This window comes from Herpailurus yagouaroundi, unplaced genomic scaffold, assembly GCF_014898765.1.
Source record: "Herpailurus yagouaroundi ecotype Mexico unplaced genomic scaffold, PumYag 165, whole genome shotgun sequence".
Lineage (NCBI taxonomy): Eukaryota > Metazoa > Chordata > Mammalia > Carnivora > Felidae > Herpailurus > Herpailurus yagouaroundi.
Window position 1 is genome coordinate 8,785,044 of NW_024412406.1, and position 14,459 is coordinate 8,799,502.

At 37.7% G+C, this 14,459-nt stretch overlaps 1 non-coding gene across 1 annotated transcript; it reads right to left on the reverse strand.

Moving 5' to 3' along the window:
* Positions 1 to 9,463: 9,463 nt before the first annotated feature.
* On the reverse strand, positions 9,464 to 9,566 carry LOC121038377 (U6 spliceosomal RNA). The gene has a single exon (XR_005794331.1). It is a non-coding gene; the product is annotated as a U6 spliceosomal RNA (small nuclear RNA).
* Positions 9,567 to 14,459: the final 4,893 nt, after the last annotated feature.

A 14,459-nucleotide genomic window follows, 5' to 3' on the forward strand; every position in this document is an offset into this window, starting at 1 on the left:
AATATTTTATCTTTCGTAAGCACATAGTGCTATTTAAGTTTGCAGAAAATCTGAAGGTGACTAATATTTCCTTTAGTTTTTCATTTTTGATGAAATGACGCAGATGTTCTCATTTACATATTGTAACTTAATCTCATTAAAAGGTAAGAATATCCTGTAGGGCCTTTAGGATTTATAAATTTCTCTACTTATTTCATATTTCCATTTAGTACCTAAACCATATCTCAAAATTATGCTCAGAATAGAGCTGTTGATTATCTTCTCTTTGTTTGATCCCCAGATAGAAACCTGGCCATCTTTCTTTATTTTTTTTTTATTTCTTTATTTTTTTTCAACGTTTATTTATTTTTGGGACAGAGAGAGACAGAGCATGAACAGGGGAGGGGCAGAGAGAGAGGGAGACACAGAATCGGAAACAGGCTCCAGGCTCCGAGCCATCAGCCCAGAGCCCGACGCGGGGCTCGAACTCACGGACCGCGAGATCGTGACCTGGCTGAAGTAGGACGCTTAACCGACTGCGCCACCCAGGCGCCCCATGGCCATCTTTCTTTAACACTTCCCAATCCTCAGCCACCTTACACATTTAATCTAACTAAATCCTAGAGTTTGTAACTCCAAAATGTGATCTAAATGCATTCTTCTTCTTCTTTTTTTTTTTTTTTTTTTTTTTAAATCTCTGCTGACACCACCCCCGTTCAGGCCACTATTATGTCTTGCCTGGATTTTCACAATAGTCTCCTATCTGGTCTCTTTGCTTCCATTCTCACACTCCTAGTTTATGTTCAACAAAGCAGCCAAAATGATCTTCGTAAGTCAGGAGTCAAGTCGTGTCACTACCTATGTTAAATCTTTCCAAGGGTCTCCCACTGCACCAAGAATAGCATCCAAATTGCCTGGTTTACCAGCCCATGCTTTCCTTCCAACCTTGTCTAGTGTCACAATCACATACATTCCCCTCAGTGTCCCCACCACCCCATCAGTAGTGCTCAGTGCCATGCCCCTGCCATAGTGGCTTCCTCTCTTCTGTGGCCAAACCAAACATTTTCTACATCAGAGTGCTCTTACTTTCTGTTTCTTGTGCCTAGAATTCTCTTCTCCACATTCTTCATGTGGCTGACCTTTTTATTCTTCTCTGGATCTCAAATGGTACTCATTCAAGGAGTTCTTCTCTATCCACCATCACAAAAGTGGACCATTCTTTCTTACTATCCTATCATCTTAATTTCATTAGAACACCCCTCAAATATATAATTATCTTGTGCGATGTAATTACTTCTTATTTATTTTTTCTACTCCAGTAGAATATAAGCTCTAGTACCATAATCAGCTATTTCTCCAAGTAACTGTGGTTCTTTTTAGTGGGAAATGGTATTTAGAAACCAAGATGCAGGTGCTAAGTGTGCATATTTTTATTGGGGTATCATTATTTCCAACCTGTCTCAATAGATACAACTATATAACTCCATGTATATGTCATATATTATACATCTCTATAGTTATTAAAAATAACCTGTATTCTTCAAAAGTGTCAAGGTCACATAAAACTGAGGAAACATTCCAGATTAGAAGAGATTAAAAAGGCATCATATCTAAAGGTAATGTGTCATCCTCCAATGGATCCTGGATTGTTAAGAATTTATAATCTTTATACATAGTATTTTATTTGCAGAACTGACACATTTTGAATAGACTGTAGATTAGAATATAATAGAGTACAAATGTCAAATGTCTCAATTTTGTGCTGTGATTGTGCATGAGAAAGTCTTTGTTCTCGAGAAATATACACCGAAGCATTAGGGATGAAACCTCACCATGTCTGCCACTCACTCTTAAATGGTTCACAAAGAAACACACTCACACCTGTCTCTTTTATCTCTTTCTCTCATCCATCTATTGATAGAAATAGAGAAAGAGAATAAATAACTAGGAAAGGGGGCAGGTTGTAAATAATTAAACATGCATAAAGGGCATGTGAGAGTTCTTTGTTTTACAACTCTTTAATAGGTTGATAAAAATTTACAAAAAATATATGCGATTTGTTGCATACTTCTGTCGACACTGCCTTGATTGAATGAGGACTGAAACAGCCCCTTTTTTCCTTTACCAAGTAAAAAAGTGAATTAAATAGCTTGAAGTGGATAGTAGCATGTACAACATGCAAAATTAGAATTCTTTACAAAGGACAAATGAAAACAAGGTTTATTAATGTCACTTTATTCTTAATTAAAGAGATTTTATAACTCTTTTACTTAACTATTACTAGTCTATCAGGTGCAAAACCACAGAGGAAAATATTATTGCTTAGTTTTTTTTTTCTCTCACAAGGAGAAAATCTTCTAAACAGCTTAAACTTGCCTAAAGCAATTTCAAGATGACCTAACTCTCCCCAAGTGACTTCTCAAATTCTCAAACTATTATCTTTCTGTTCAAACCCCTTTTCTAACTTTTTCCCAATTATACCAGCCATATAATTGCTAAGCTGAGATTCCTATAGACTATCTCTATCAAAGGATCAGGATAGGGAATGATAAACCTCTTAACAAAAACTTAATTCTGATTCTTTTTCCAGATTAAGGTATCTTAGCAACCTGCGAAGCATTTTATCTGCTGATTCTATCATTCTGAGCACTTTGTTGAACCCTTGAATTGACCTTATACCTGTGTGTTTCCTCTCTTGTTGGTTTTGTTGGTCCAGGTTATAAAAATGAGGTTGGCAAACAAAAAGTGATGTGACCACACATGTGTAAATGTATTTAGCCTTTAACACCAAAATTGGTTATTTATAAAGTTATGGACCAGAATCTTTATTTCTGTTATTTGTCTCCTGGGAATAACAGGTCTAGCCCTGCTCCATGGGTGGCAGTGATGAGGAATAAGAGCTTGGTTTTAGCTAATACAAGGATTTGAGATGAAAGAAGGGTCAAAACTAAATACAGCCACAGTTGCTCTAGCTGGGGAAGCCTGAGCTGTAAAGCATGCATTGCGGTCTCACCTTCAAGACAATGTTCCTGCTTCCAGTACTGCAAAGGTGAGTGACTAATGATAAGAGAGCATCCAACTTGTCTAAGCAAGTTCTAAGTATTATGGCTTTGAATCCTAGGAATACCAGCTGATGAGATCCGGTAACTACTGTCAATGGTATTGGGAAATTGTGTGTGATACAGGCAACCACATTTACCATTTGTGACACTTTCTTCATCTTGCCTTTATACCTCACTGGCTACACCATCTCATCTCAGTCATGAATCCTCCTCATCTTGGCTGTGTGAGAGTGTTGCAGATTCTGTCTGTAATCCTCTTTTTTTCTCTATCTCTTCTCATTTACTAAGTGACCGTATCCACTCCCATGGCCTTAAATATCACTCATTAACTGGATATTCTTTTTTTTTTTTTTTTTTTCCCTGTAGCCCAGACTTCTCCAGGCTTGGATTCTGGACTCCTACAGAGAGCCTTACTCATATTTCCAGGTAGATAAATGTAATAGGTATCCAAAACTTCACATATCCAAAACAAACTCTTGATTTTTAACTCCTAATATCTGTGATTCCTTCTACAGATTCTCAGCTTTCGTAAGGAGCCATTCCATTCTTCCTGTTACTCATGACAAATTAGTTTTTGATTATTTTCTTTCTCTCATACCCTGCATGCAATAGTAGCAAGTCTGGAGGCAGTGCTTTCAAAATGTCAAAACTCAGAGCACTTTTTATCACCTTTATCATTATCACTGTAGTCTGAATAACATGATGTCTCATCTGGATTATTGCAATAGCTACTCACTGGTCTACTTTATTCCACCCTTGCTCCTACAGCGTGCAGCAGCCAGAGGGATCCTTTTAAAGAATGTGTCAGATCATGTCACTCCTCTGGTTAATTCTCTCTGATAGTTAATCCAAACTTCTCATGGTGTGGTGTGGTCCCCACTCTCTGATCTATTTATTACCATGACCACAATTTTGTCATTTGCTCCAACTTAGTCTTACTGACCTTTTTGCCATTCTTTAAAGAAGCCAAACATACTTCCCTTTTATATCTTTGAACTCGCTGACCCCCCTGGCTGGGATGCACATTCCCCAGGTACACTTGGCTTCTATAGCTCTCAGAGAGTTTTCCTAACCACTCTCAACTACAACGGCATGGCCGCCATCACTCAGGTCACTGTACGTTCTGTTTCCCTATTTTATTTTTTCAGTAAGTATCATCACTTGTCATATTATTCACTTGTTTCTCATCTTCCAGCTCCACCAAAATATCCATGAAAGCACACGCCTTTGTTTGCTGCTTTCCTCTATACCTAGGACAGTGTTAGGCATCAGTAGATGATCAATAACCAATATGTGTTAAATGAATTAATTGCATTTATTTTCTATGTGGAAGAAGTAGATATAATAAGCTGAAAACCTTTTCATATATTTTTTTTAACGTTTATTTATTTTTGAGACAGAGAGAGACAGCATGAACCGGGGAGGGTCAGAGAGAGGGAGACACAGAATCCGAAACAGGCTCCAGGCTCTGAGCTGTCAGCACAGAGCCCGACGCGGGGCTCGAGCTCACGGACTGCGAGATCGTGACCTGAGCCGAAGTCGGCCGCTCAACCAACTGAGCCACCCAGGCACCCCAACCTTTTCATATTTTAGATAACATTCTAGAATGGGTGACTGAAATAAAGATTTGTAATTGTTGAAGAAAGAATGTGAGTCCTTGTTACTTGAGTGGCCTGTTTTGGGCTCATCTGTAAAATGGGGACAATCATATCTTCTGGTCTACTACAAAAATGTGATATGAACATTAAACAAATGACATCCAGGAAGCGTTGGATTCTATGCAATATTACATCTGGTCTTTATATGACCACCTTGTGCGTGAGAAGTCCTTTGTGCTTCACTGAACCTCTGATGTTTTATTTTTCCTACATTTTTTTTCTGTTCAGTAAAAGATTGGTTAACACAAACTTGGAAGATTTCTTACTGGAAAGCAACAATATTTGCTTTGTCCTATTAGCATTGTTTTTAATAATCTAGATGAAAAACTTGGAAACTATGTTAAATTTCATAGCTGCTGAAATTCTAATAAGAATAGCTAATTCAATGCATTATGAAATTAATAGAAAAAAATGTTGATGAGCTTGACCCTGGGCCAAAATGACATGCTGCACAAAAGGGAAGAGAGCTGCACTTTGACATCATGCTAGTTATTTCACATTTTTGGTTCATTTAATGCTCACAATAAAACTAAACAACTAGATATTATCATACTCTGATCCAAACATTGAAACCAAATCTCAGAGAGGTTAGTAACTTTTTTAAAGTCATAGAGCTAATACAATGGAGACTGAATACAAATGGATAACTCTCCAATTTTGAAGTTCATGCTCTTTCCTTTATGCAAAGATTCGTTTGTACAGTGTAAAAAAAAAACACAACAGTCGGATTCAAAATGAGGCCTCAGTGGCAACACACAAAAAAATTGATATTACCCTTAAGCCATTAGATATGGTTGTCGAAGGACAACCACACTCAAGCATAGATTGTGTTCTTAGATTGATGGATCCATAGAGATAGAGGTGAGAACCTAGATCTATACTGCGCTGGTGAGATCACCCTTGCAATTTTGTTCAAATTTGGATGTTATATTTTAAAACTCATTGAATAGCTGAAAATCATTCTAAGGGAAAGTAACCGGGATGACTAAAATCATTACCAAATATCATAAGAGACATGGTTGATGGAATGAGGGATGTGTTAATTAGGGTAGGAGGGGGGAAAGAGTCAGAAGTTACTGACAGTTACATAGATCAGAAATTTCAGTTATTTCTGATGCTCCCCAAAATATGACTATGAGAAGCTAAGTTTCCTTTTTGCAATATTTATTTGTGTGTGTGTGAGAGAGAGAGAGAGGGAGAGAGAGAGGGCAAGGAGCAGAGAGAGAGAGGGAGACAGAGGATCTGAAGCAGGCTCTGCACTGACAGCAGAGGGCCCAATGCTGGGCTTAAACTCATGAACCACATCATGAGAGCATCACCTGAGCCGAGGTCAGATGCTTCACCCACAGAGCCAGCCAGGTGACCTGAGAAGCTAAGTTTCTTGGGTGAAATATGCTCCTGCAGGAGTTCTTGAGTTCTCTGTAACTAGAAGAGTTCAAAGAAAACACACATGATCATGGTAGGGAAGTTTCAAGAGGCATCCAAGAGGAGATTGAACTAGGTAAGCTTTGGGTCTGTTCTGACACTCAAATTTCATGTTTTGTTAGAAAAAGTCTAACATCAGTCTGCATCCCCCCTTTAGAGGGCCTAAGACCAGAAATTGGGTGGCTATCTCATCCTACTTAGAATGACAAATGTATATGTAATTAAAATGTTATCTGGATCTCTGCTGAGGCCTTTATGCTCACCAAGAGCAGAATAAAATAGACTTGAACCCCCAATTCTATGCCTTGAGGAAATTCAAGATACTATGTTATGTGAATTATCGGAGTGGAAGATGGGTCAGGAGGAGAGGTTTGCATGTTTTAGATTGCCAGGTCCCTGAGCTAGCACAGAACTGAAGCTAAGTTTTCTTGAAATCGAGATGAAGTAAAACAAAGCAACACTCCCACAACATTAGTGAATTTAGTGAAACTTACTAAAGTTTAAAGGGAGGTGGGTGCAGAGGAGGCAGGGTTTATCTGGTAGCAAAGTAACTAAACTGGGCATGAGCTAGATCTGGTTTTAAAATGTCTCTGGGCCACCAGCCACAGGGGAGTACCACCGGCCTTTTCATCCATGTTGGCTTCATCTTCTTAAAACTTGATGCCACTTCTTTCTCTTTCCTCCTCATCCCCATCTCTCCTCATCTCCAACTTCAGAATTGCCTCAGGAATTTCAGTTTCTTCCCACTCTTGAAGGTCAGCTTCCCTAGCTGTCAAGCTCTCAAATTCTCCTCCGACTCGTCATTGCAAACACTGACTTCCTAAGGTGCTCAGTTGAGTTGGGAGACCTGCTCATGGTAGAAATCACCATCTCTAGAAAGAGTATTAGCATTAGAACAATTTAGTAACATTTCAAATTTTATTATTTTAGTTGGCATACAGTAAAAAATACGAAACATCGGGGGCGCCTGGGTGGCTCAGTTGCTTAAGTGTCCGACTTCAGCACAGGTTATTATTTCATGGTTCGTGAGTTCAAGCCCTGCGTCGGGCTCTGTGAGGACAGCTCAGAGCTTTGAGTCGGCTTCAGATTCTGTGCCTCCATTTCTCTCTACCCCTCCCTTGCCTGCACTCTGTCTCTCTCTCTCTTAAAAATAAATAAACTAAAAAATAAATAAAAAATAAAAAATATAAAAAATAAATAAAATTTAAAAAAATAAATAAATAAATAAAAATTGCAAAAAATACTAAACATCTGAGGAAATTTTTGTCAACCCCTCTATTCCAAGATCAAATAGAAAGAGGCAGTACAATGAAGTGATCTGGAGGCAAACAGATTTTGTTACCAACCTTGATGCTGCTTGGCTGGCTGTGCCACTTTGGGCAGGTTACTTAACTTCTCCGATTTTTTGTTTCTTTCACTGCAAAATGTGATAAAATAGCGATGTGTTTGTGCTGTCTGGGTTAAATGAAATTATGTGCATATAGAGCATTTCACAACTCTGTCATGTGTCAGTGTTCCATAAGTGTTAATACTATTGCTAATAGATTTTCCTCACTCAGAAACCTTTTTAAATTTTCTAAACTCAAAATAAATTTTTCAATGACCACTAAAAATTTGGCATGACAGACTTTGAAGAATATACTAAGGATATTTACCACTAATATTTTTTTCTTCCGCCTATCATTTGCCAAACTGTCACTAAGATTTCTTGAAAATGCACTTCAATGGTTTCTGTATTGAAAGCAATTTATTTGACTGGCAGAATGATAGAGGAACTATTAGTTAAATATATTTTACCAATTTTATGACTTTCCCTGGTAGCATGATATCAGATTAGATACTGTGATCCTAAATAATTAAGCTGACATTTGACAAAATTGTAAATTAGAAATAATTTAATTTAGTACCAACTTTCTTTTTACTAAATCCCTATCCCAGCCTTAGACAAAGCTCCAGTCCTGTGCTGTGGGTATGATAGTCACTATCACATGTGACCATAGACGTTAAATTAAAATGAAATAAAATTTGAAATTTGAAATTCTGTTACTTAGTTGAACTAGGGCACATTTCACATGCTCAAAATCCATGTGGCTAGTGGCTACTGTACTGGAGCATGTGCATATAAAACATTTCCATCACTGCAGAAAATTCGTTTGGACAGTGCTACCTAAAATTCAAATAACTTGTATCCTTCCTCTGTCTGGCACCTTCAAAACTGCTTCCTGTTAGGTGTCATTGCTCTAACGTCTTCTCCCTCTGAGCTTTTCCTTTCCTTTGTCTTATATGATCCACTAATAGAAACTGAGATGATGAGGTGCTAACACGGGAAGCCCTGGGATCATTTCCTGGTAAATGAATGACTAACTCTTCGTCTTCCATGGTAGTGTTTTTTCAGAACGTGGTTCTAGGATGATTGCTGCCTTAATCAACTGAATAATTGTTTACATGTGAAATTTTTGAAACCCGTATTAAAACCTCTCAATCTGCCTTTTGAATCCGCTTTCTCAGTCATCGTTGGAATTCTCAAGTTTGAGAACCATTGCTGAGAGGAGCAACCACTGTCTGGTAGCCAGTAACCAAGAGCCTTATAGTTGGATGTTAGTTTGCATAGGAATGAATGCAATGCCAAGTTCTCCTCAGGTAGCAGAGGAGATATTTTTGGAAGGATTGTTTGTTGATCTTCAAACTCTACAATAGAAAGCCATCTGCTCATAGACTCACTGCAGATCTACTTACTAGCATAATACAATTGGTAAAACCCACTTACTAAGAGAATTTAAAAAAGTGTTTGCTCTTGACATGGGGTATTTTTTTTTAATGTTTATTTATTTATTTTTGAGAGAGAGAGAGAGAGAGAGAGCACAAGGAGGGAAGAGACAGAAAGAGAGAGGGAGACACAGAATCTGAAGCAGGCTCCAGGCTCTGAGCTGTCAGCACGGAGCCCCACATGGGGCTCAAACCCACAAATTGTGAGATCATGACCTGAACCAGAGTCAGACACTTAGCCAACTGAGCCAGCCAGGCGCCCCAAGGTATTTTCTTTATTAATGTCTTAAAATCATGTTTGCCTTGGGGCGCCTGGGTGGCTCAGTTGGTCTACTGTCTGACTCCTGATTTCCAATCAGGTCATTATCACAGGGCTGTGGAGTCAACCCAGACCCTGCTTAAGATTCTGTCTCCCTCTGCTCCTCTCCCCAGCTGATGCTCATCTCTCTCTCTCTCTAAAAATAGAAATAAATAAATAAATCATGAAATTAAATTTTAAAAATTACCTATTAATGTTTTCATTTCATTTACTTATTTATTCATTCATTCATTCATTCATTCATTTTACTGAAGAAGAATATGGAAGACTTCATGAATTTGTGTGTCATCCTTGCGTGGCGCCCTGGTCATCTCCATAACTTTCCAATTTTGGTATATCTGCTGCTGAAGTGAGCACTATTATATATTGAAGGACACTTGACAAAATTATAAGATTTTAAAGCATACCATGTGATGATTTGATATATGTGTACATTGTGAAAGAAGAAATCATGTTAACATTTATAACTTGGTTTTATGTCACTTATAATTTCATTTTATGTTATTTAAATTTCCCTTAAGAAACAAATAATTTTTAAAAGAATTTTTAAAGGAAAAATTAATGAAAGAAGAATAGGAAAAAACAAACAAAAAATAGACTTTTTAAATAAAAATTGACAGTGGCTTAACAAACTAGACAAAAAAGAAAAAACATCAAAACCAGAAGCAGAACCAAATTGTGGAAAATTTTCTCACAAGTCTCATCAAAGAAAAAAGAAAGAAAAATAGTTAAATGATACTAAGAATAAGAAAGGGTGAATATAAACATAGATACAGACAATATATAGGTGATTACAAATAAGGCAACCGGGTAGAAAAATCTTAAGTCAAGCTTCATTTTACTAGTTATACAGACTTATAAAACTATATCATAAATCAGAGCAATTTGCCACAAATAGACTAGAAAAATAGAATAGAGAACTTAGAAGCAAGCCTTCAAAGATCAGGATGCTTCCTATAGGACAAGGGTGGCATTGCTAAGTACCTGGGGAAAAAGTGGAAACAAATGACTATCCACATGGGAAAATATAACATTAAAGTCTGAACTTGAACCGTAGTACAACTCCAGGTGCATTAATGTTTTATATTTTTTAATGTTTATTTATATATTTTGAGAGAGACAGAGAGAGAGAGAGAGAGAGAGAGAGAGAGAGAGAGAAGCTTGATGGGGGACTTGATCTCAAGAACCTCAAGATCATGACCTGAGCTGAAATCAAGAGTTGGATGCTTGGGCACCTGGGTGGCTCAATCTGTTGAGCCTCTGACTTTGGCTCAGGTCATGATCTCACGGTCCGTGAGTTTGAGCCCCAGGTCGGGCTCTGTGCTGATAGCTCGGAGCCTGGAGCCTGCTTCAGATTCTGTGTCTCCCTCACTCTCTGCCTCTCGCCGGCTTGTGCTCTCTCTCTCTCTCTCTCTCTCAAGAATAAACATAAAAAAAATAGCTAGATGCTTAACCAGCTGAGCCACCCAGGCACCCCTAGATGCATTAAAATAATTTTAAGTGTGAAAAATCAAACCAGTAAAATAAAATAAACTGGAAGCAGTTCAAAGAACTACTTTATCTTCCTTTCATCAAATCTGCCAATTTGTTTACCTCTGAACCCTTTATTCTGGCGAAATGGATGAAGTCTGAAATAAAATATACAATCATGGAAAGATCCCTATAATTATTGTTTGCAAACTAATTTGTAGAAAAAGGCATGGTATGATCCCATTTTTGTTATCAAAAACAAACATAATGAAATGAAGCGCATTCCCCAAATCCACATAAATATTTGGAGACTATCCCAGCCAACATTTCAGATATGTAAGTAAGAAGTATCCGGTTATTTATTGTCTCCCTGTGTAGTTAAGTCCGATTCTAGACTCCATCCTCCTTGTCTTATGGGCAATTCAATTGCAGCTGATTGGGCCCTGCTCCCCTTTCACTGGTTACTGTCCCACATGTGGGAGGAAGAGCTTATCTTCAGTCCATCACTCTGAACACCGACCACTTACGTTCCAGGCAAGGGATGAACAATTGAAATCTGGTGACTTCCTGCACTTCTTGTACGTGTAGAGCATAGAAATTTGTATTGAAATAAGGGACACCTGTTTAGGGCCCTGCCCTCTTAGGGGGACTCACGCAGTCATCCTGGGAGGTCAGGATGCCCGGACAGCAGGACTCCCTCACTTATTCCTCAGACTTCTGTCCTTTATTTGGGGGTAAAATTGTGTTCCCTGCTCTAGTAAACCTCAACGATGGCCTGTTGCCCTTCTGGTTTCTACAAACCTACCTAGATAACCTCTTAAATGACTTAAAATTTGTATAGAAGACTAGAAGATACTGTCTTAGAGCCACTTTTGCTTTTATCCTTAAAAAGAGAAAAAAAATCTTGAGGAAAATAAAGGTAAAGTCTGCATAACTGATTGAATTAAGGATGAGGAGAAGCGTGGTATATAGGACGGAGTAAGGAAAAATAAAGAAGATAAACAGAGTTGTGATGAATATGTCCTGATATTCTGATTGAGTACGTGTGTAGGAAAAGATCTAGAAGCATACCAAATATTTAAAAATGATGACTTTTGAGATTAAGAACACTTTTCACTTCATATAGAACTGTAATATTCGAAATAATTGCAAGAATTTGCTACTTCTATGAATTATAAAAAAGGTAAACTCAGAAAGCAAAATAGACCAAACAAAAGAAAAATTTTTATAAAATTTCAGTTTATGATGATCAGGCCTATAATTAAGTCAAGGAAACTGTCTAAACTCCCTAAGATACTGTGCCCTCTCATGAAGATATAGAGATAAAAGGCTAAATGTTTATTTAAAACAAATTCTTTATTATTTTTGAAGTATTTGGCAAGTAAAATTCCAGTATGGAAAAAAATATGAATATAACATGTGTTTCCAAAAGGCAAATTTATTTGTTTGTTTGCTTATGTTTATTTAGTTATCTTGAGAGAGAGAGAGAGAGAGAGAGTGAGAGGGAGAGTGAGAGAGAGAACATGGGCACATGAGCAAGGAAGGGGCTGAGAGAGAGGGAGACAGAGAATCCCAAGCAGGCTCTGCATTGTCAGCTCAGAGCCCAATGCGGTGCTCAAACTCACAAACCTTGAGATCATGACCTGAGCCAAAACCAAGAGTTGGACACCTACCTGACTGAGCCACTGAGCTGCCCTCAATGGCACATTTTTTGAAGCTTTTGAAGTCTTCAGGCAGGTGATAAAGTTCAGGCAAAGATATAGTTCTTCCATGAAAAAAAAAGTTTTAATATGCTTTCGAACACTAAGAAATGCCATCGACATGTTGACTATTATTCTGGAGACTGTTAGAAACACAAGCAAGATTCTGAGAAGCTAGTTTCGATTCACTTTAAAACAATTTCTTCTTGCTCAGTAGAATATAGGACTTGAACTCTGAGAGCTAGACAGAAGGACATATGTTTGCCTCTGAATCCTAGAGTCCTTTGTTCTGGAAAATGGGAGAGGCAAAGAAAATAGCCAGGTAACCAGAGACATTTTTTTAAAGCAGTTGCTTCAGTGAAGGTTCAGAGATTTTACAGGCCCCAACGCAAGGACCTGGAGTCTACCTGTCATCCAGGAACCTGGAATATAGAGATTTCATGTGGGAAAAATCATGAAGCAAATTCATGCCCTCCGGTTGGATAGTAAGAAGATACAACTAAGAACTAAAAACTTTCTTTAAGCCCCAAATGATGGTAGTTGAGCAAACAAACCAACCTTCAACGACAAAGAAAAAGAGGTAAGCATGGTTTACCACGAGTTAATTCAAGTGGTGAATGATTATTACATCATCAAAATTAAACTGGAAAATTTCATGATTCCAAAAGGGATGAAATAGTAGGCTAGTGGGTGTAGTGTGGTAATACCAAAATGCCACCAGATTCATGCTTTTCCAAATACTTTGTTTTGCTGCCTAAATTGCGAACAAAACAACATTCTTGGCTCTGCCACCTGCCTCCCTCTCTGACTACAGCTTCTGCATGGCCATACTTCTTATCCTCCTTCTGCCCCAACCATTCTGTCCTCCTTGCTCATCTCTGAGTAGGTTGCAGTCTGCCTATGAAATGTTGCTTTTTTGAAACTAAACTGAAAAGTGGATTGTTTATTTCAATGAAAAACAATGACCCAAAGTCGGTGGTGTAGAAGTTATTTCATAATTTAAAAAAAATGACGTGTTCCTGGGTCTCAGCACAAGAACACTAACATTAATCGAGCGTGTCACTGTGTTGAGTTGTTTTTCGTTCAACATTCCACAAGGAAGATGTAATTTTTATCACTGTAATACAGATGAGAAAACTGGGAAAAGCTAGGCAATGTCAGAGCTGAGAGTAAAACTCTACCTTTTTAACCAAGACTCTATACTAATGCCTCTGAGTTTATACATGAATTGGGTTGTATGTATATAAACAAAGATCCCTTGCAGACCTATACATTAAAAAAAACCCAAACTTCTAGAGTTTTCTTGCAATGTTTGGCATAAGGTTTTGCGCATTTTCAATATAAAAGAATTCTTTGTCAGTGTACATACACACACACGCAGACACACACACACACACACACACACACACACACACACACATATGCGCGAGTACTATCCATGTTTTCCCTCAAAGCTATAAAAAGGTTACCTAATCTAAAAAAAAGATATTCAGCTTCACATCTTATGAGATCCTCTATAGTTTTAATATCTGTCCTGCCCTGCAGCTATCCCCCAGCAATAAACTATACATAGGAATCATAGTGTAAGGGGAAAATAAAGATATATAGTGACACCACCATGTGAAAGCAAAACATCTGGAAATTCAGTGAAAATATTAATAAACTCAGTGAAAAATTTGGTCAAACTTTTTGATGTTACATAGACAAAAATAAATGAATACTTAACTCAGTTGAATAGATGTTTTGGTATTGTTTTAAAATAAAATGATGAAGTATTCTAACTATTGTTTCCAGATTAATCTTTTGTGAATTTTGCCACTTAATTTTAGTCTTTGGCCCGTTTACTAACAGGTGAGGTATAAATAAATGTTTAAAGTTTTAGTCAATGGATTTATTCTCAGAGGAACAATAAATTAACTCTGTATTTCCGGGGTTTTCACTGCAAGAATTGTATTTTAGATATTCATCTGGGAGTGATGTGACACATACAAGACATTTGCATATGGTGGTCAATAGCTCAAATGTCCTGATCATATTAAACAAGTAGATTCTTCTAAAGGTGAAATAAAGCCAGCTTAGG